At 40.8% G+C, this 20,326-nt stretch overlaps 1 long non-coding RNA gene across 10 annotated transcripts in view; it reads left to right on the top strand.

Annotated features, from left to right (window-relative positions):
* The window catches only part of LOC112673596 (uncharacterized), a 130,052-nt gene that overhangs the window by 78,079 nt on the left and 31,647 nt on the right, over nucleotides 1-20,326 (top strand). For 2 of the 10 annotated variants that reach the window (XR_004808808.2, XR_003144917.3), the window contains exons 4-7: nucleotides 8,335-8,558; nucleotides 14,446-14,629; nucleotides 15,878-15,937; nucleotides 18,031-18,123. This is a non-coding gene — a long non-coding RNA (uncharacterized LOC112673596). Of the gene's footprint in view, nucleotides 1-8,334; nucleotides 8,559-14,445; nucleotides 14,630-15,877; nucleotides 15,938-15,986; nucleotides 16,088-18,030; nucleotides 18,501-20,326 lie in introns of those variants that run through there. The other 8 variants (XR_007405397.1, XR_007405398.1, XR_003144915.3 and 5 more) reach the window with 7 other exon arrangements.

The following is a 20,326-nucleotide window of genomic DNA, read 5'->3' on the forward strand; positions in this document are numbered from 1 at the left end:
GTGCTAATACATATGTGTAGGATAAAGAAAGTCCTATGTGGTAGTAACTATATCTACTCTTCTTTAGCACAATGACTCATTCACAAGTGCTCAATAACTACTAATTGAATGAATGAGTGAACTGCCAGTATCTAAGAGGCTGGTGAGAGAATAATAGCAAGAAGACAAACTCTAAGCTATGGCTTAGATTTTAAGCTCTGGCTGCTTGAATCGAACAGGTAGGAAAAACATGGATGCAAATTTAGGAAACACAGTATCTGGAATTACTGATTTACACCCTGGTCATGTGACATCTAACACATACGCTGACAGACCATTTCTGTCATGAAGATTTTAAAAATCATTTCCACTGTCACGAGGTTTGTTTTTTTTGTTTTTAAAGATTTTATTTCTTTATTCATGAGAGACACAGAGAGACAGAGAGAGGCAGAGACACAGGCAGAGGGAGAAGCAGGCTCCATGCAGGGAGCCCGACATGGGACTCGATCCCAGGTCTCCAGGATCACACCCCAGGCTGCAGGCATCATTAAACCACTGCACCACCAGGGCTGCCTTGTCATGGGAAGATTTGAATGAATATTCTGATCTATTCTGTTTTGGGAACTGTGTAGAGGTCTACAGCAGTGAGGGGGAAAGAGCATTTACTATGGTGGAGCTCAGTGGGAAGGAAGGCCTAGGCAGCCTGAGAAACAGTTCATCCTCAATCAGTGATCTCTGACAGATTCTTTCCAGTGACCACCATCTCCTTTTTCTCTGACCACCCACCAACACTTACAACCCAGAAACCAGTTTTTGACCTTGGCCTGGAAACTGATCCTCATTCTTGCATAACTTTATCTGCAAGGAGGTTGGATCAGTGTCCTTGCTGCACAACTGGACCCTGACTGAATAAACAGTCCACAGCTGTTCATAGAGAGGGGCAGCCATCTCCCAGCACAGGGGAAAGAAAGCCGCTGATGGCAGTAGGGTGAAAGTTATGAAATTGGCAGTGGGAAGAACCCAGGAGGCTGAAGGTCAAGGCAGTAGCTGGAGTCCTGCTTTTTAGATTTAGAGATATGTTTGGGGCCCCCTCCAACTCCTGACAAGCTTCTTTATTTGCCCTAAGTAGCTCTCTCCACCTCATGGTAATTCCTTCCCTTTGCCTGTTCTGGAACCTCTGCCATTAGAGCCATCCTTGGGTTAGGAAACAAATCAGACAGTGGCTTTGGAAGGCCACTGTTAACTGTACCTTTGACATCTGGCATCTATAGGGGTGGTGAAGGGGAGGCTGTAGGTTTTCTTGGAGTCTTCCTATGTCAGTACCCAGATAGACAGAGCCCTGGGTATTTTTCCCAACCCGCTCCAGCTGGATTTGAGGGAAGGCCACAGAGTCTAGGTAAGTTTCACTGATCTGAACCGTAAGCCTTCCTGAGCCAGAACCATCCTGGCTGTTGGATTGTCACAGGGCTTAGGGTCAAGAGGGAACATCCAGATGTCTCCAGGTCAGGAGGAGCAAGTCTGCAGCCTGGAGCTGCTTCCTGGAGAGGCAGAATGAGAAGAAACCCCCTGGTCCTTAGATTCTGCGTGTATACAGGCATGCCCTGAGCTGCACCTGTGTCGGATTATTGCACCCAGCTTTCCAGCCAGCTCTGCAGTCTGGCTTGTTTGTTTACTGCAGAGCCGTGTCCCCTCTGGTGCAGGTGGTGTTGATGCTCTGCAGGGCCCAGCAAGGTGTACTGGGCAGCTTCCAGTCTTCTTACATAGCTGAGAGCACTGCAGTGAGGGCCCGGGCCAGCTCTGGGCTGCCTGCCAACAGCCTCTTGCAGACTGCGTCACAAGCACAGACTTCTTGCTTACAGGCAAGGGAGGAGTAAGATAACAACGCTAGGAACTTGCAGTGTGTATCTGGTGCTGCTTTGAATGCTTTCCATGTCTCTCTGCTGTTTCATGCATTTCCTCATTCCCTCTCCTTCCCTTCCCATCCTTGCCTCTCACTCCCTCCACTCCCCACTCCCCATTCCACCACATCTGTGTCCTGATGACTTTTTAGGCCAACCTCCAGAGAAAGTGACCCAGACCATAGTGCCTCCCATTGGGACAGTGCTTTCTAGGGAGAAACAGGCTGGTTGACCTGAGGCCATGCTAGACATGCCAGTGGGTATCAGTGTGAAATAATAGAAAATGAGCAGTTTCCATTTAGAGAACTTCCTCTGGCATGGAACCAGCAGGGTGCCCTTAGTACATCAAGTTCACCCTTCTGTGTCTTGATTTCCCCATCTGTAAAATGAGAACAATTACCCCTTCCTTCTCTGATTATAGGGTCTTGTGAGTATCAAGAGGGATACTAGAAGGCTTCATAAACTTTAATGTACATGGGAATTACCCCGGGATCTTGTTAAAATATAGATCCTGATTCTATAGGTCGGGGGTGGGGAGAGTCTGCATATCTAACAAAGTCCAAGGTTACTGGATGCTGCTGGGCTGGGGATCACTCTGAGTAGGAGGGACTAGCAAAGAAGAGGACAATGTAAACATTACAAAAAACCAGGAAACTGTAACATTTTAATTATTTTATGTATTTGCCCCCCTAAAAAACCCATTTGCATCTTAAAAGGACACTTCACATTTTTAATTCAAATGAATGTCATTATTTTAGGCATCTCAGATGGCTACCAGAGAGAAAATGTAAAGTTAAGAGGGACTGATTATCATTTCTGTTGTCACTCGAGCTGTCTCCTCCTTTCCTTTCCTTTTTACTTCTCTTTCCTTCCTCCCCCAAGAAGATTGAATCTGGATTTGAATGCAGATTTCTTATCTAAGCCTGTGGTCAACAGGTAACTAAGGGTGTTGTGTCTTTACCTAGGCCAGATAGTGGACAAAAGAGAGGTTGATTGAAAGCCATTGTTCTCTAAAGAAAGAGAATGTGTGTGCACCAAAAGGCATGTACAAAACCGTTCATAGCAGCACTATTCATAAAGACAAAGCTGGAAAGAGCCCAAATGTCTAATAGCTTTGGAATAAATAAATCATGGTTTATTCATACAGTGGAATACTACAGAATGATTAAAAGAACCCCAAAATACTATATCATGTACCCTCATATATGGATCTTACAAATGAAATGGTGAACAGAAAAAGCCAGACCTTATGCCATATGATTCAATTTGAATGAAGTTCAAAACCAGGCAAAACTAAGTAACAGGGTTACTTCTGTATGAAGAGACAGTGTTAACTGAGAATGGACAGAAGAGAGCCTTCTGGGTGCTGGAAAGATCCTTCCTACTAGTCTGCGTGTTTATATCACCAATTCACTGCTATTAACTTTTAAGATTTGTACTAATTACTGTATGCTTGTTACATCCAATAAATACACTTCAAAGCTACAAAAAGAGGGGGTCCCTGGGTGGCTCAGTGGTTTAGTGCCTGCCTCTGGCCCAGGGCATGATCCCCGGATTGAGTCCTGCATCAGGCTCCCTGCATGGAGCCTGCTTCTGTCTCTGCCTCTCTCTCTGTCTCTCATGAATAAATAAATTTTTTTTTTTAAAAAGCTACAAAAAGAGAAAGCCTGTTTCTAATTTTACCCCTATTTTCACATTTCTGGGCTCTGTTCTCTTCTTCCATCTCGCATTTTTCATAAAATGGAAGCCCCTGTTGGCCATATCAGTCAACTTCTCTGCTTTACTCCCTGCTGGCTTCCCAGGTACTTTTGCTAGACCTTGGAACAAAAATAGAACGTGCTTTCTCATCACTTCCCTTGTGACTGCACGGGAGGCCTCAGGCTGTGGAGTTTGCTGTTCACAGGTTCCCCTCTGAGCTCAACACCTGCTTCTACCTCCAGTGCTCTCCTCTGGCCACAAGAACCCCTACTCTCTTCATGGCTGTCAGCTGCAAACTCGTCTCCCTAGACCAGAATCAGGCATGCAGAACTCTTTGTAGTTTATGGTTTGTTTAATGCTTCTGTCCCATATTTAGGTTTCTCCAAGGGGGTCTGAAAGCTATAGGGTATCTATTAACTGTTGTCACAGTGCTGCCTAACAAACCACCTCAGAGTCTTCAAGCTACAACCATAATTAGGTCTTAAGGTTATGAGTCAGCTGAGTGGTCTTCCTGCTCAGGGCCAGGCTCTGCTGATCTCAACTGAGGTTGCTTGTGAGTTGGTGGTCAGTTGGAGGATAACTGCTTGCGGATGGCCTTGCCCACATGTCTGATGGTCAGCTGGCTGGTGTCTGGGGAAATGGCATGACTGGGTCACATGTCTCCCATCCTCCAGCAGGCTAGTCTGGGTATTCATTGCCACATGGTGGTAGCTGGGGGTTCTAAAAGAGAGAGGAGAGGTGTTTAAGGGCACTGGAGGTCAGGTTTGGAACTGGCAAACTGTTTGTTCTCCTTGACTCTATTGGTCAAAACCAGTCCAGGCTAGGTTCAAGAAGTGGGAAATACACTCTATCTCTAAATTGGAGGAACTGCAAAATCACATTGCAAAGAATGTGCACATGGAAAGGGGTAGAAAATGAGGGCCTTCTTTTTTTTTTTTTTTTTTTTTTGTGATCAATCTGCTCCATGTGGCTTGGACATCAAGACAATGGTATTGAAAATCAAATCTTATCCCTTCTGCCAAGATCTGTGGGGTAACAGCTGCTATCCAGGCTCCCCAGGTGACACTCTTGACCCCTCACCCCACAAAAACAGTCAAATATATTTTCCAGCACTCTTTTATGCATTATTCCTTTGGGGCTCAGCAGGCTGTTTTAATCTTGACTGGTCAAACAAATGTGCTGCAATGTGGGTGATCACATAAAAGGAACAATCTTAAATGTTTCTGCTCATGCAAAGCCGTTTTAGGTCAAGTTCCTTAGAAAAGCCTGAAATGGGGATTCTTATGAAGTGATTTGTTGAGGGAAGATTCTCAGGAAAAGGGGAGGGGCCTAGGCATGAACATGGTTACCCTTGGAGATTAGAATTGTTCCACCTTGAGACAAGGAAGCTGGGTATCTGTCAGCCATTGGCTGTGGCTGCCCCTGGGTGAGGAGCGGTGGCACACCTCTCCATTGCTGTGGCTCCCATCAGCCTCAGGCATTTTTCTAGAGGATATAGCTATGAGCTCTCAGAGCAGGTGGGGAAGGGGAATGTAGCCCAGGAAAAGGTGTCTGGAGGAGACTCCAACAGTATCTACTACAGAGAGGCACTATTTAGAAAGTGAATATTTAAAAAAGATTTTATTCATTCATTTATTCATTTAGAGTTCATGTGAGCATGGCAGAGGTAGAGAGAGAATCTCAAGTAGACTCTGCACTGAGCATAGAACCTGATGCAGGGGGCTCCATCTCATGACTCAGATCATGATCTGAGCTGAAATCAAGAGTCAGATGCTTAACTAACTGAGCCATCCAGGCGCCCCTAGAAAGTGAATTTTGAACTCAAAGAGAGAAAATATAGAGGATGCTTACCATACCATGAAGCAATTCTTAGGCACCGGCTGGATGTTTAACATTCATTCAATTGACACTGTCTACTTGAGATAGTATCAGATCCCACAGGCTATGGGCTTAGTCCTACAAGATTGCCCTCTACTTCACAAGCCAGCCAATTGCAAGTAGAGGTTGTTACCTGTACTTCTGAACAACTGGATAGTTTGCAGGTCCAATGACTCCCTCCTTGTGTTTGAGTAATTTACTATCATGGTTCACAAAATTTAGAGAAACATTTTATTTACCAGGTTATGCGTTTATTATAAAAGGATATAACTCAAGAGCAGCTAGATGGAAGACATGCATAGGGCAAGGCATGTGGAAAGGTTGAGGAGTTTCCATATCTGAGTATGCCACTTTACTCCAAATATGCACATAATTACCAACCCAGAATCTCTCCCAACACTGTCCTTTTGGGTTTTTATGGAGGCTTCATTACATAGGCATGATTATTAAATCATTGGCTATCAGCAACTGATTCAACCTCCAGTTCCTATCCCAGTCCCCAGAGGTTTGGTGGATGGGACTGAAAGTTCTAACCCTCTAATAATCTTGTTGGTTCTCCTGGCAAGCAACCCCCATCGTTAGGTGCAGTCCAAAAGTCATCTATTAACATAAAGACACTTTTAGTGCTCTTATCACTTAGGAAATTCCAAGGGTTTCAGGAGCTCTGTGCCAGAAACAGGGACAAAGACCAAGTATATATTTCTTTTTTTTTCCTTTTTTTTCCAAGTATATATTTCTTATTATAAATCACAATATCACAAGGCTTGACAATTGTCTAAATGTTTGATGAGTTGTAATGTCATGTAGAGAAACCCATTCTGTAGGCAGCTCTAGGATCCCTAATTAGGCCCTCTGTAAAAGCAGATTTGTGCTTAACATAAGGGGAGGACTTTGTGTGTGTGTGTGTGTTTTTAAGATTTTATTTATTTATTCATGAGAGACAAGGAGAGAGAGAGTCAGAGATATAGGCAGAGGGAGAAGCAGGCTCCATGCAGGGAGCCCAACTTGGGACTCGATCTGGGACTCTAGGATGACGTCCTGGGCCAAAGGCAGACACTCAACCACTGAGCCACCCAGGCATCCCAAGGGGAGGACTTTGAACAATTAGAGTCATATGAACACAGAAAGGCCTGTCCCAAGAGTAGTGAGTTTCCCAAAAAGAGACTGCACAGAGTTTGGCAGGAAGGTAGTATAGGGCATCAATTAGGTTCCTCAAAGAAAGAAAAAGATGCTGGTTCTTGACATTCTGATCAGAGATTTAAGAAGAAGGTATACAATGGAGATATTGGTTCAGGTCAAGTACACTTCTGTTAATACAGGACTGTTTATTATGAGTGAATCCCTTGTTCATTAACCCTGTGGGCCACATGCCAGCTGAGAAGTGGACTGGTGGGAACTTCTTGCAGTTAAAGTGAGCCCTGGTAGACATATAGTATGAGCTACAAAGTAGAAGAGAAAGGTGGATCCTGAAAGAAAGACTAAGAACCTAAGAGGAAAGGTCACTGGGTATATCCCTCTCAAAGTTCCATGGTCCAGTACTGGCTCTGAGTCTTATTGGAGATATACCCTCAGATACTGCTTGATAGAATTTTCTCATGCCTCTAGACCGGCTGCACAATAGACCCAGTTGTGGATATTTTTAAAATCTTACTGTCCAGCTGTTCCTTGGACCAATAAAATCAGAATTTCTTGAGGGTGGGAGACATAAAATTTTTAAATTTCATTGTGTAATTAAGGTTGAAGACCACTGGCCTAGGGACAACAATTTTCAGACCTTAGTTTACAGCAGAATCATCTGGAGGGCCTGTGAAAGCACATGTTACTAGGTTCTACCCCTAGAATGTTAGATTCAACAGATCTGGGATGAACCTGAGACTGCATTTCTATCAAGCTTCCGGGTGATGGTGCTGCTGCTGGTGGTGGGAACACCATACTTTAAATATATTTAGATAGAGTTAGGCGTTTAGATTTAGCACCTCCCCCATCCCATCCCATCCCATCTATGATCATTGGGGGTTTTAACTTTCTCCTGGCTAGGTCATAAGGGTTGGGGATGGGTGGAGAGAGGAGTATAAATTCATTGGGATGCATGATAGGCAGTGATGAGTATTAAATGGCTTCATTTGGCACTAGAAAAAGAGCTGGCAAGCAGGGATGCTATGGTAAGTATGCATGGAATATTTTCTCAATTAAATTTAAACCTCTGCTGCCAGAGAAAAAAAAGTCTCTCATGAAAGTTGTATACTTCAGAGTAAGTGGATTTAAGAATATTTCTCTGTGATAAAGATATTTTATTTGGCTTCTTGGCAACGTAAAAATTTGTGATCAGGATATAACACTATGATATGAAACAAATTCCACAAATAAGTGAAATGAAGTCGGTCAAGACAAACAACATAAGCCATCTTGCTCAAGGACAGTGACCCAGCATTACAGGCAAATTTTGCATTTGATGCTAGCCATTCAACTTCTGAAATTTCTCCAAGAATGAAAATCATCCAGGGATGAAGAAATAATAAAGGAAGTCTCAACTACAATTGCAAATGTTGCATTTTCTGATCATAAGAGGAACAGTTTCCAAAATGAAAAAAAAAATCAAGCATTTTATAGATGTTTTGCCAGAACTGGATCTTATTCCATAAAGTTTTTAATCACCTTTTTAAACTTTTTGCGCTTTCTTATTGTCTCTTTCAGGCCTGATTATTCAATGTCTACAATTAATATTTATATTGACTTGAATCATCTTTACCAAGCCCCACTTAGCAGCTTTGCTAACTGCCCACCCAAGTCCTCTCTTCACTTGTACCTCACTAACTGAACCCTGATTCTTTTTCAGAGCAGCAAAGTACCCAGCTAAAAACCACTCCTCCTTTCTTTGCAGCTACCAGTCCTGGCCAGCGAAATGTGAGCAGAGGTCACTAGCTAAAGCTTCCAGAAAACCTTTCAGAAGTGGAGAGAGACCTAGCTTGCTTGTATCTTTTACCTCTTTCTCTTCATCATCTTTCTCATCTCATCTTTCCCAACATGGATGAGAGGCTATCCTGTGGCCTTCAAGTGTTGTACCTGAGGACAAAAGCCACTTACCAAAGCTGGCAGAATGTGAAGGTAGGAGAAGCCCGGGATGATGATAATGTGGGATTTGCAGCATCAGACCAGGGGTGCTGACTTCCAGTCTTCCTGTAACAAAAACGAAATCCTCATTTGGAGGGACCATGATGGGTGACTCTGTGTCTTGCAGCTCAAAACAATCCCAACTGGTATATCCACTCTCTTCTTTAAAGTAGCTCTGTTACTGGCAATAGTAGAGCAGCAATTCTCAGACTGGAGCATGCATCAGAATCAGCTGGGGGGCTTGTTGAAATACATCTGAGTTCCAGCCCCAGATCATCTGATTCAGTAAATCTGGGGAGAGGCCTAAAAATATGTATTTGTAAAAAGTTCCCAGGTGATCCCTGTGTTGCTAGCCTGATAATAAAATTTTAGCAACCCACTGATAGGCACAGAAAGGAGGCAAACCTATCTGTGATGGTTTCAGTGTAACCCTACCTCAAGTGAGAGCTTGAAGTGAATGACACTTCAATGTTCATTTCTTGAATCCTCTAATTCTGTGACTCTGTTTACACTGGCCAAAAGACCTGATATTCTCCATATTCAGCTGTTGGGTGCCAGTAGTCAAACCCTCAAAATGGCTGCCTAAATATATATATATTTTAAGATTTATTTATTTATTCAGAGAGGGAGAGAGGCAGGGACACAGGCAGAAGGAGAAGCAGGCTCCATGCAGGGAGCCAGACGTGGGACTCAATCCTGGGTCTCCAAGATCACACCCTGGGCTGCAGGCGACGCTAAACCACTGCACCACCGGGAACTGCCCTGCCTAAATATTTTCAAGACATCCTAGGTACTTAGCAGTGGCTAAAAACAATCTGGCGGTTGAGTCAAATGCCTTATGAAATCTTATCTTTGCCCTTAACATACCAGCATATTTCTTGGGATCCAGTTCACATATGTAGTGAGTTTTAGGCACCAACAACTTCCTTTGGTGGCATCTGCCTTCGGGGACTACTCCCATCCACAGCTTACTTGAGGGAACAATTTAGAAGAAACTCAAGGTGACATTGTCTTACCATTCCTCTTTTGAAGACTCTCTCTTACACTAGCTACTAATAATTGCTAACTTTCCAAATGAGTCCAGGGAGATTAATTTTCTATAAAAGCTGATTTATGGCCCGCCATTCTAAGAAGATGGCCTGAGTCACTCTCCTAGACTCATGCTCACAGCAGAATAGTCAGTGATAAAAATCTTCTCTTTAGAGGCAGAAAATTTATGGGCAAACTTCAAGGTCCTCCCCCTAAACTGAGTAATTAATCTTGAGGCTAGATAGGCAAAGCAAATAAAGATCATTTGCAGAGCAGCAAAAAGGGATGCCCCAAATTTGGATTTTCAGGCACAGTCTGAATATTGAGAATATTGAGGCCTTATGTATATTGAGGCTTTGCCCTGCATGTTCTTTGTTTCTTGGTTTTCTGGTTGGTTTCTTTTTTCCTTTTTGTCTTTCTTTCTTTCTTTCTTTCTTTTTTTTTTTTTTTTGCCTTTCATATTCTTTGTATTTCCCCAATTAGGAATAAAGCTGAGTCTACTCCAATTATAAGGCTAGTAGTTTAAAATTTAAGATATTTTTGAGAATCTGCAGAATAGGATAACTATAAAAACACTACTGCTACTATCATGTATTGATCATAAATCCCTTTTTTATGACTGAACCCTGAATTTTTAGGAAGTCACTGAGGCCTCCTAATGACCTTGTGGGATGAATTCAATTATTCCTCCCATTTGACAGATGGGCCAAAGAGAGGCAGCTAACTTAACCTAAACCACAGCTAGTAAACTGGCGAAGCCAAGGATTAGAGGCCCAGTAGGCTGATCTTAGAACTCTTAACCGCGTGATGTACCAAACCAACAAATAAAAAACTACCTATGGAGGAAGTTGGGGTGGCATATTTATGTAAGTAGGAAGTTTGGTGGGGGTCAAAAGAACTTAGGTAACTTCAAAAGCAGACTGGGAGAGGTATAGGGCTCATTAACAATTATAACATGCCCAATTACTTATTATTTTATACACTATAATTGCATATGCATTTATATAATATTAATATAGAATTATATTAATATCATTATATTATATAATTAACAATACATAATATATGTGAGATGTATATATAATATACACTATATTGATGATCTTGTCTTATATAATATGTGATATTTAACATACATAGTTTTTGGAACAGTTTTACTAAGATATTATTCACATACCATAACATTTAGTAATTTAAAGTATACATTTCAGTAGTTTGTAGTATAGTCACAGAGTTGTGCAACCATCACCACTAATTTCATAATGTTTTCATCACCCTAGAAGAAACTCCATACCCACTAGCAACCACTCACTATTCCTCCCTTCCCTCAGTGTCTGGCAACAACTAATGTACTTTCTTAGACAATAGAGTTGTCTATTTTGGTTGGTCCATGTAAACGAAATCACACGATATGCAGTCTTTTGTAATGGACTTCTTTCACTTAGCATCATGTTTCCAAGGTTCCTCCATGTTTTAGAACATATCAGTGTGTTCTTTTTATGGTCAAGTAACATTCCATTGTATGGATACATGATATCTGTTGGTCAGTTGATGGACATTTGGTGGTTTCCACTTTTTGGTGGTTATAAGTAATGAGGCTATTAGCATTCATGTATAAGTTTTCATATGAACATGTTTTCAATTCTCTTGGGTATATACCTAGGTATGGAATTGCTGAATCATATTTAACTCTATGTTTAACTTATAAGGATCTGCCTGCTGTTTTTCAGAAGTGGCTGAGCTACTTTACAACCCAATCAGCAAAGTGTAAGAGTTCCAATCTCTCTATTCTCACCAACATTTATTGTCTATCTTTGTCTTTTTTCTTTTAGTCATCTTCGTGGGTGTGAAGTGGTATCTCATTGTAGTTTTGATTTGCATTTAGGTAATGACTAATGATGTCAGGTATCTTTTCTTCTGCTATTGGCCTTCTGCATATCTTCTTTGGAGCAATGTCTTTTCAGATCCTTTGCCTATTTCTAAGTTAATCTTTCTTTGACTTTTTGCTGTTGACTTGTAAGTATTCTCTATACATTCTAGTCCCTTATCAGTTATGTGATTTGCAAATATTTCCTCCCTTCCACGGGTTGTCTTCTGACTTTCTTTGTGGTTTCCTTTGAAACACAAATTTTTTTTATTTTGATGAGGTTCAATTTATTAATTTTTTCTTCTGTCACTTGTGCTTTTGTGTCATATCCAATAAGTCATTGCCTAATGCAGTATTACAAATATTTATGGTTAGGTTCTCTGCCAAGATTTTTGTAATTTTAGCTCTTACATTTAGATCTTGGATCTATTTTTTAAATTCAATTAATTAAGATATAGTGTATTATTGTTTTCGGAGGTAGAGTTCAATGATTCATCAGTTGTATATAACATCCAGTGCTCATTACATCACATGCCTTCCTAATGCCTATCACTCTGTTACACCATCCTACCACCCTCCCCCCTCCAGCAATCCTCTGTTTCCTATGATTAAGAGTCTCTTATGGTTTGTGTCCCTCTCTGATTATGTCTTATTTTACTTTCCCCTCCCTTCTTTTAAGCTCCTCTGTTTTGTTTCCTAAATTTCACATGTGAGTGAAATCATATGATAATTGTCTTTCTCTGATTGACTTATTTTGCTTGGCATAATACCCTCTAGTTTCATCCACATCATTGTAAATGGCAAAATTTCATTTTTTATAGCTGAGTAATATTCCATTGTGTGTGTGTGATATATATATATCACGTCTTTATCCATTTGTCTGTCGATGGACATCTGGGTTCTTCCCATAGTTTGGCTATTGTGGACATTGCTGCTATAAACATTGGGATGTGGGTTCCCTTTTGGATCACTACATTTGTATCTTTGGAGTATATACCTAGTAGTATAATTGCTGGGTTGTAGGATAGCTCTATTTTCAATTTTTTGAGGAACCTCCATACTGTTTTCCAGAGTAGCTGTACCAGCTTACATTTTCACCAGCAGTGTAAGAGGGTTCCCCTTTCTCTGCAACCTCACCAACAGTTGTTGTTTCCTGACTTGTTAATTTTAGCCGTTCTGACTGGTGTGAGGTGGTATCTCATTGTGGTTTTGATTTGTATTTTCTTGGGCCTTTTTTTAGCTGATTTTTGCATATGATATGAAGCACACATCCAACTTTATTCTTTTGTATGTGGATATCCAGTTGTCCTAGCATCATTTATTGAACACACTATTCTTCCCCCATTTAATTATGTTGGCATTCCTGCCAAAAATGGATTGACCATAAATCTAAGAATTTATTTCTGGACTCTAAATTGGATTCTATTGATCTATATCTTTATCTTTATGCTCATATTTAAGACAATTACTGAAGCTTTGTAGCAAGTTTTAAAATGAAGAAGTATAAGTTCTACAGCCTTAGTCCTTTTTTAGAATTGTTTTGGTCATTGTCAATTCCTTGCCTTTCTGTGTGAATTTTAAAATAAGTCTGCCAATTTCTGAAAAAAATGCAGTTGGAATTTTGATGGGACTAGTTTTTAGTCTGTAGAGCAATTTGGATATTGCTACCTTAACATTATTAAGCCCTCCAGTCCCTAAACATGAGATGTCTTTCTACTGAGTTAGGTACCCTTTCAATTGTTCTAGAAATATTTTGTTATTTTCAGCATTCAAGTCTTGTACTTTTTTGCTTAAATTTTTCCTACATATTTTATTATTTTTGATGTTATAAATGGCACATTATTCTTAATTTCAGTTTTGGATTTTAATTGCTAGTATATAGAAATACAATTGAGTTACATGTATTGATCTATTTTGCAACCCCATGAATTTTTTTATTAGTTCTAATAGCTTTTTGGTAGATTATTTAGAGTTTTCTACAGGCAAGATCTTGTCATCTGTGAATAGAGATAGTCTTAATTCTTTCTTTCCAGTGTGAATGCCATTTGTTTAATTAATTAATTAGTTCATTAATTAATGCTTAATTGCTTTGGCTAGAATCTCCAGTAAAATGTTGAATAGAAGTGGTGAGAGCAAACCATCTTGTTCCTGATCTTGGGGAAAACTTTCCAATCTTATGTTGATAGGATGTTAGCTGTGGGCTTTTTAGAGATGGCCTTGTCAGATTGAGGAATTTCCCTTCTTTACTAGTTTACTGAATATTTTTATCATGAAAGGGTGTTGAATTTTGTCAAATGTTTATTCTATGTTTATTGAGACGAGCCTGAAGTTTGTGGCCTTTGTTCTATCAATATGGGTCATTACATTATTTGACTTTGGAGTGTCAAACCATCTTTGCATTGCTGGCTGGGATAAATTCCAGTAGGTCATGGTGTCTATTCCTTTCTATACATTGTTTGATTCAGTTTTCTGGAACATGTTGCATTTTCATTTTGGCATATAATTAAGTCTCAGAAGAAGACTTAGCAAAATACAAAGTTAGCCTTTGGCATCTATACTAATTGTATGACTGTGGACAAGTTATTGCCCCAATCTTTGCTTCAACTGTAAAATGGAGAGAACAGTAAAATATACTTCTATTCCCTTGGGTTGTTGTGAGGATTAAGTGAGATATCTAGAAAATTCTAGTATCTGGCTCATAGTAAGTACTCAATAAATAGAAGTTATTATGATAATTAGTTTAATAAAATATTATGACCATTTCTCTAGCAGCCAGTTGGTGCTTATTCATGGAGTTATATCCTATTTTCATTAAACTTTATTTCCATCCAATCAGTATTTGCTGCACAATTGTGAGGGGCAGTGGATTTACTTTGGCCTAAGTCATTTGTAAGGTTGGTTACCTCATAAAGCGTTGAACATTTTAATTACAGAAGGCAGAAATATGCTCACATGCTAGCTAACTACTAGCCCTTTGTGATGCAGGATCAGCACCCTGGGCTCACGGAAGAAACACGATCTAGAGCCAGAGAAGGAAGAGAGCTGGAGGAGAGGGAGCTGAAGGCAGGAGAAGGTCAGAGAGATGCTTCGGCATGACAGAGCTGGTACTAAACCTGATCAGACTGGAAGAGGGTTTGCCTTACACAGAGCTAAGTACACCAACACGAAGGTAATGTCAAACAGTCCTGTAGAGATGAGAGTGGGAGCAGTGAGGGGCTGGCAGGAATGGTATAGGGACTTCCTCTTGTAGACCAGAGGCACATCTTCTCTATAGACAAAGGGTTCTCTCTGGGGGAATAGACAAAGGGTTCTCTCTGGGGGAATGCCAGAGGGTGCTTGTGGCTCCAGCTCTGGCCTCTAAGATGTAGTGACTGGCAGACCTGAATTTATTTTATTTTTAAAATATTTATTTATTCATGAGAGACACAGAGAGAGAGCTAGAGACACAGGTAGAGGGAGAAGCAGGCTCCATGCAGGGAGCCCAATGTGGGACTCGATCCTGGGTCTCCAGGATCACACCCTGGGCTGAAGGAAGCGCTAAACCGCTGAGCCACCCGGGCTGCCCCAGACCTGAATTTAAAGGTGAAAGGATTTCCACATCCTCTTTATCTGCAGTTTTGAACATTGCCTGTAATGTTCTTATAAAACAAAGATCTGATTTTCACACTGTTCTGCTTCAGGCCCTTCAAGGCTTTTCTTTATCACCAGCATAAACCCTAAATTCCTTAAAATAGTTTACATCTTTTGCATATTCTGCTCTCCTCTTGCCACTCAGTCATATTCAATGACTTCTTCCTTTTTGAATATGCCTTTTCATCTCTGAGTTTTTGCAATGCTGTCCCCTCCTTTCAGAATCCTCCCTCTTCTCTTCACCTCCCAGCTGCCTTCAATGGCAAGAATTCCTCCTCAATCTAAAGTTGTCAGCTTAGCCTGAAATTTCTCCCAGGAAACCTGATCCCCAAACTTTTAGGTAGAGGCCCTTCCCATGTGCTTCTATAGCACCTTGTTCCCCCATCTATCCCTCACATGTATAAATTATTGCCCATTGATGGCTGTGGGCTCTGAGAAAGCAGAGGTGGTGTGTGTTGTTCACCACTCAAAATGGTGTTCTCACCCAGCAGCAGCAGCAGCAGCAGCAGCTGAAAGCATGTTGGAAATGCAAACTCTTGGGCTTACTTCAGACCTATTGAATCAGAACTTCTGGGAGGTGGGACCCAGGAGTGTTTCACAAAATTTCCAGGAGTTTCTGATGTGTGCCAAATTTTGAGAAGCATTTATATAGTCAGGTGCCTGGCTACTGGTAGATGATCAATGAATAAATGTATAAGTCCTAAGTGTACTACTCATATGTAATCTTTACCAGATCACTTAGCCTTAGGATGATTCTCATCTGTAATATGCTCACCTCCTTTCATAGGATTAGGAGACAAAAATGTGATGGCTTATGAAGAAGCTTCTGCACACTGTCTGACACATAGTAGGTTCTTTCTTTCTTATTTCTTCATTCTTTTTTTTTTTTTTTTAAGTAGGCTCCATGCCCATGATGGAGGGGCTTGAACTTATAACCCTGACATTGAGACCTGAGCTGAGATCAAGAGTCAGATGCTCAACCAACTGAACCACCCAGGTGCCCCTTGTTTCTTCATTCTTATTTGTAGTTAAGTTGACTGCCTGCTAGGGTGGTCTTCTAACCCTCAGCCTGTTTACAGACCCTGGGAGATGTTTAGAGCATCCTACTCTGTTCACAGATCCAAAAAGGGAATAAATAAAATGCAGCTGATAGAAAAGTGTGTTCTTAGGAGTTTGCAGATGGCCCATCTGATCAGGAGTTTGTCTGGTTATGTGGGTTGATCAACATATGTAACAGATGAAGGGATATTGAAATGCTTTCTTTCCCTGCTTCAAGCCTATAGGCTAGGTGAGAACCATCATTTTTATTTTTAAAAGATAAAATTTTGGTTATCAATATTTTTCAATGCCAACTATAATAATTTCATTCAATCTGTTTATTAAATGATTTCAAAACTTGAGGTAGTATCTCTCCTAGTTTTGTCGTTTTAAAGTTTTTCGTAAATGCAAAGTAAGACAGGATTTAAAAGTTCCTGGGCTATTTCCTTGACCACATCCAACCACATCCGAGTCTGGTTCCTAAGTTCCTAATGGTTTCAATCAAGGTCTCATTCTCCTTAAATTGTCATTGAGCTGTTGAAGAGGGTTATAATTTCCTCCACATTTATTTGAATTGAATGGTCAATTAAAATACACAGTAACTAACCCCTAAATCGACTGGACTTCTAAGAGATTTTTTAAAAGGTGGTTAAAGGGATATGAAAATAAATGATGCATGAATGGTTAAGAGCCCCACAATTCTTTTAAAGGCGCACTTTAATTTAGGCTGAAACCTATGCATTATGAAAAGCGCTACAAAGAACAGAGTGGGGGCAATACGGACATTTGTGTTCTTCATCAACGGAAAGGGATAGGTGGAAATTAATGGAGACAAAGAAGGGGATAGTGGCTTCTGAATTTTGTACGCTGGCATCTCCTTAGAATTAAATGGATGTGAGGCCCACAAAGGGAAGCTTGCCATCACACTCCGGGAAAGCAGTCTCAGCAAAGTATCCTGTATCCAAGAATGACAGAAAACTGTCAGAGCCACCTTCCTTCCAGGGATTGCACCAGTCTGAACAATAAGCATACAGGGTGACCAAATACCAGGGAGAATCCCAACCCCTTCCTCCCCGCCCCAAATTGTATTCTGCATACAACTTCCCGGACCTTTCTGTGAGCTGAGGAGTGGGAGAGAAGAACATACGTATTCACTGTGATTGGATCCTCCCTAACCCAAGTGAAATGAAGATTTGGAGTCAGCTACAATTTGATTTTTTTTCTAATGAAGAATAAAACACTGTGTCATATTTTTAAGCATGAGAAATTTTGGAAGTAGAGGCAAGTTGACAACCTAAGTTAAAATTCTTCTCTTTGATCTCTGCATCTTCTTACTTCTGGTAAAGATGTCAGAACCAGGTAGACATACATAAGGCAGGTACTTTGGGGCATGTAACATGAGGCCCCAGAACTTTTGATTGACCAGAAGGTATTCAACCTTTAAAGAAGTGGTATAGAGTAGAGCTAGGAGAATAAGCTAGGTTCAATCTGAACTTCACCACTTACTAGCTGTGTGATCTGCAGGATATTATTTATCCTTTTTGTACCTCAATTCCATCATTTGTATATGGGGATAATAATAGAGTACTCTATAATATTATTGAGATGATTAAATGAGCTAATATATTTATAGTACTTGGAACATTGTCTTGCCCAGGATTAGGGCTCAGTGAATGTTAATATCAACATCATCATCATTATCATCATTTCATGGAGCTGTGTCAGGTGACTAGGGTACTAATTTGACTTTACTCCTTTCCTTTTGTAAAACATCAAGTAGTAGATAAGCTGGACTAAGATCAGCTGTTTGTAAACACATCTTTAGCACCAGACATAATTTTCAAACATAAAATTCAAAAGGATCTTAGCATATATGTATTCATTGATGTTCTTTAATTCTAGTTGCTTAAATCAACAAGAGAAAGAAAAGAAATCCGTGGGTTCACATAAAATAGCCCAGGAAGATCCAGCTTCAAGAATAGCTGGGATACACAGGTACAAAGTTATCAAGATCAGTTTTGTTTGTTTGTATCTGTCTCCTCATCCCCTCTGCTTTCCCTCTTTCTACTCCATCCCCAGGATCACCTGCCCCTCCTCATCACAGGACAGCTGCTAGAAGCTCCCAGAAGAATATCCTTCTAAATCTAATATACTGAAAAAGAAAGAGCATCTCTTCTCTAGTATTCCCTGTGAATGTTCTGACTTTCATTTTGATTGGCCTGGCATAGACTGCATGTCCAATCCTACACCATTTATAAGGCCCAGAGGAATGTATTACACTGGTTGGCTACTTGAGTCACATATTCTACCAGCAAGACTGGGAAGAAGAAAGGAACCCTGTCCCTGAGATCAGACAATGGGAATAAACTGTACCCACCAGCCTTGCTTTGCACCCTACTTTCCTGGCAGGCCATTCTCAAAATCCCAAGTGTTCCCAGTTTGAAGCCCGTTGGATGTGGGGATCTCTATATTTTGCAAGTTTTCCAGCTTGCAGATCCTATTGGAGCAATTACCATGGGAGCATTCAAGGGCCTGAGCAGTCCCCTGAGGGAAGTTCCATTGAGTGTCTCCTAAATTGTAGCAGGCTGACAGCTACCAGCTCCAGTGTCCCATAAGGCTTTGACTTGTCTCTGTGTGCTCCCCATCAGTGCTGTCTATCATAGACTTGTGTACAGTAGTAGGCAGGAGAATCATTTGGGTTGAGTTCTATAGCACCCAAGGTGCCACATGCCTCCTGTTCTAGTTATTTATTGCAGCTTAGAACAACAACAATTTATTAGTATCTCATATGGTTCTGGAGTCAGGCTCATCTAGGCATTTCTGGCTTCCAGCTTTGGTTACAGACAGCAGCTAGGGCTAGAGTCCTCTTGAGGCTTCTTCATTCATATACATACTGCATTCCCTAGGCGGAGAAGATCAAATGGCAGAAGCTAGAATATTTGGGACTCATTGTTCATCTCTCTCTTTTTCTCTTTCTCCCCATCTCAAAGGTACCACATGGTACCCTGAGCAGGACAGCCTCCGGGTTGTCAGATTTCTTATAGGGCAGATGAAGTCACCAAGAGTGAGTATTCCAAGAGAACAAGGAAGAACCTCTTTGCCCCTTTTCATACCCGGTCTTGGAAGTCACACAGTGTTACTTCTGTTGCACTCTTTCAGTTGAGGCAATGACAAAGCCCACCCAATTTCAAGGGATGGGAACATCTACCTATCTTCTATCTTTCAGTGGGAGGTGTGTCAAAGAATGTACAGCCCTCTTAAAACCATCTTACCCCGGGGGATGACTTTGGGTCAATCTAAACAATGTGTGCTTTCCAGGTCTCCGAGAAACCACTTCACACTTTTAAAGTCACATTTTAGGGATTATCCTCAGTCATTTTATTCTGATTCTGTCTTGCTTTTGGTGGGAATGAGGCAAGATTATCACGGCATAGCAAGAAAAGTGGTTTCTTAAACAACCATGTGCCAGGAAAGCGGCTTAGACATTGCATGCAAACGTAGTGGTCTCCATTTGGGCACATTGACATATTTTTGATAGTTGGGATCCTTTCAACACTTGTGAAAATATTGTAATACTTCACCCCAGTAGTTTGGGTTTTTCCTATAGAATACAGCTAAATTCTGGAAAAGCAGTAATGAGGCACTCTGAAGGTACTGTGATATAATCTGTTATTACCTGGAGTTTGATCATTTTCAGGAAAAAAACAATGTTATCTTTAAGATGAGCTCTATTATTCATTGAAAACTTTGGCATGTCTTCATATTCACAGTAAAAGGGAAAATACACAAACATCTGACTGTACCAAGACTCAATGCTCTGCTTTCTGCAACCAGCCCATCCTTGTGGTGATTAGATTACCCAGCACGTAAAATCAGAAGGCAGAGAGAAAGCAAGATAGGGATATAGCTACCTAACCCTTCAGAGGAAACCACTTAACAGTGGTTTAGGGAATCCTCATTTGTAAGTATGTTTAAGAAAGGATTGCATAGGTGAAAGACATGCAAATTAGGTCTTCGTTTTAATTTCTGACACCTAGCCCAGGTCTAACTCCTTTTCTTGAAACTTACATGACTTCAAGATAGTGAAAGAATAAAATTCCCCGCTGTAGAATTGACTTATTATTAGGAGCTAAGTTCTGCTGAGTAAAGAGTACTAGGTTAAATGATAAAACCAGCAAAGAAGGTCTTTAGTTTTCTA

The sequence above is a fragment of the Canis lupus genome, chromosome 24 (assembly GCF_003254725.2).
Source record: "Canis lupus dingo isolate Sandy chromosome 24, ASM325472v2, whole genome shotgun sequence".
In the NCBI taxonomy this organism is placed as follows: domain Eukaryota; kingdom Metazoa; phylum Chordata; class Mammalia; order Carnivora; family Canidae; genus Canis; species Canis lupus.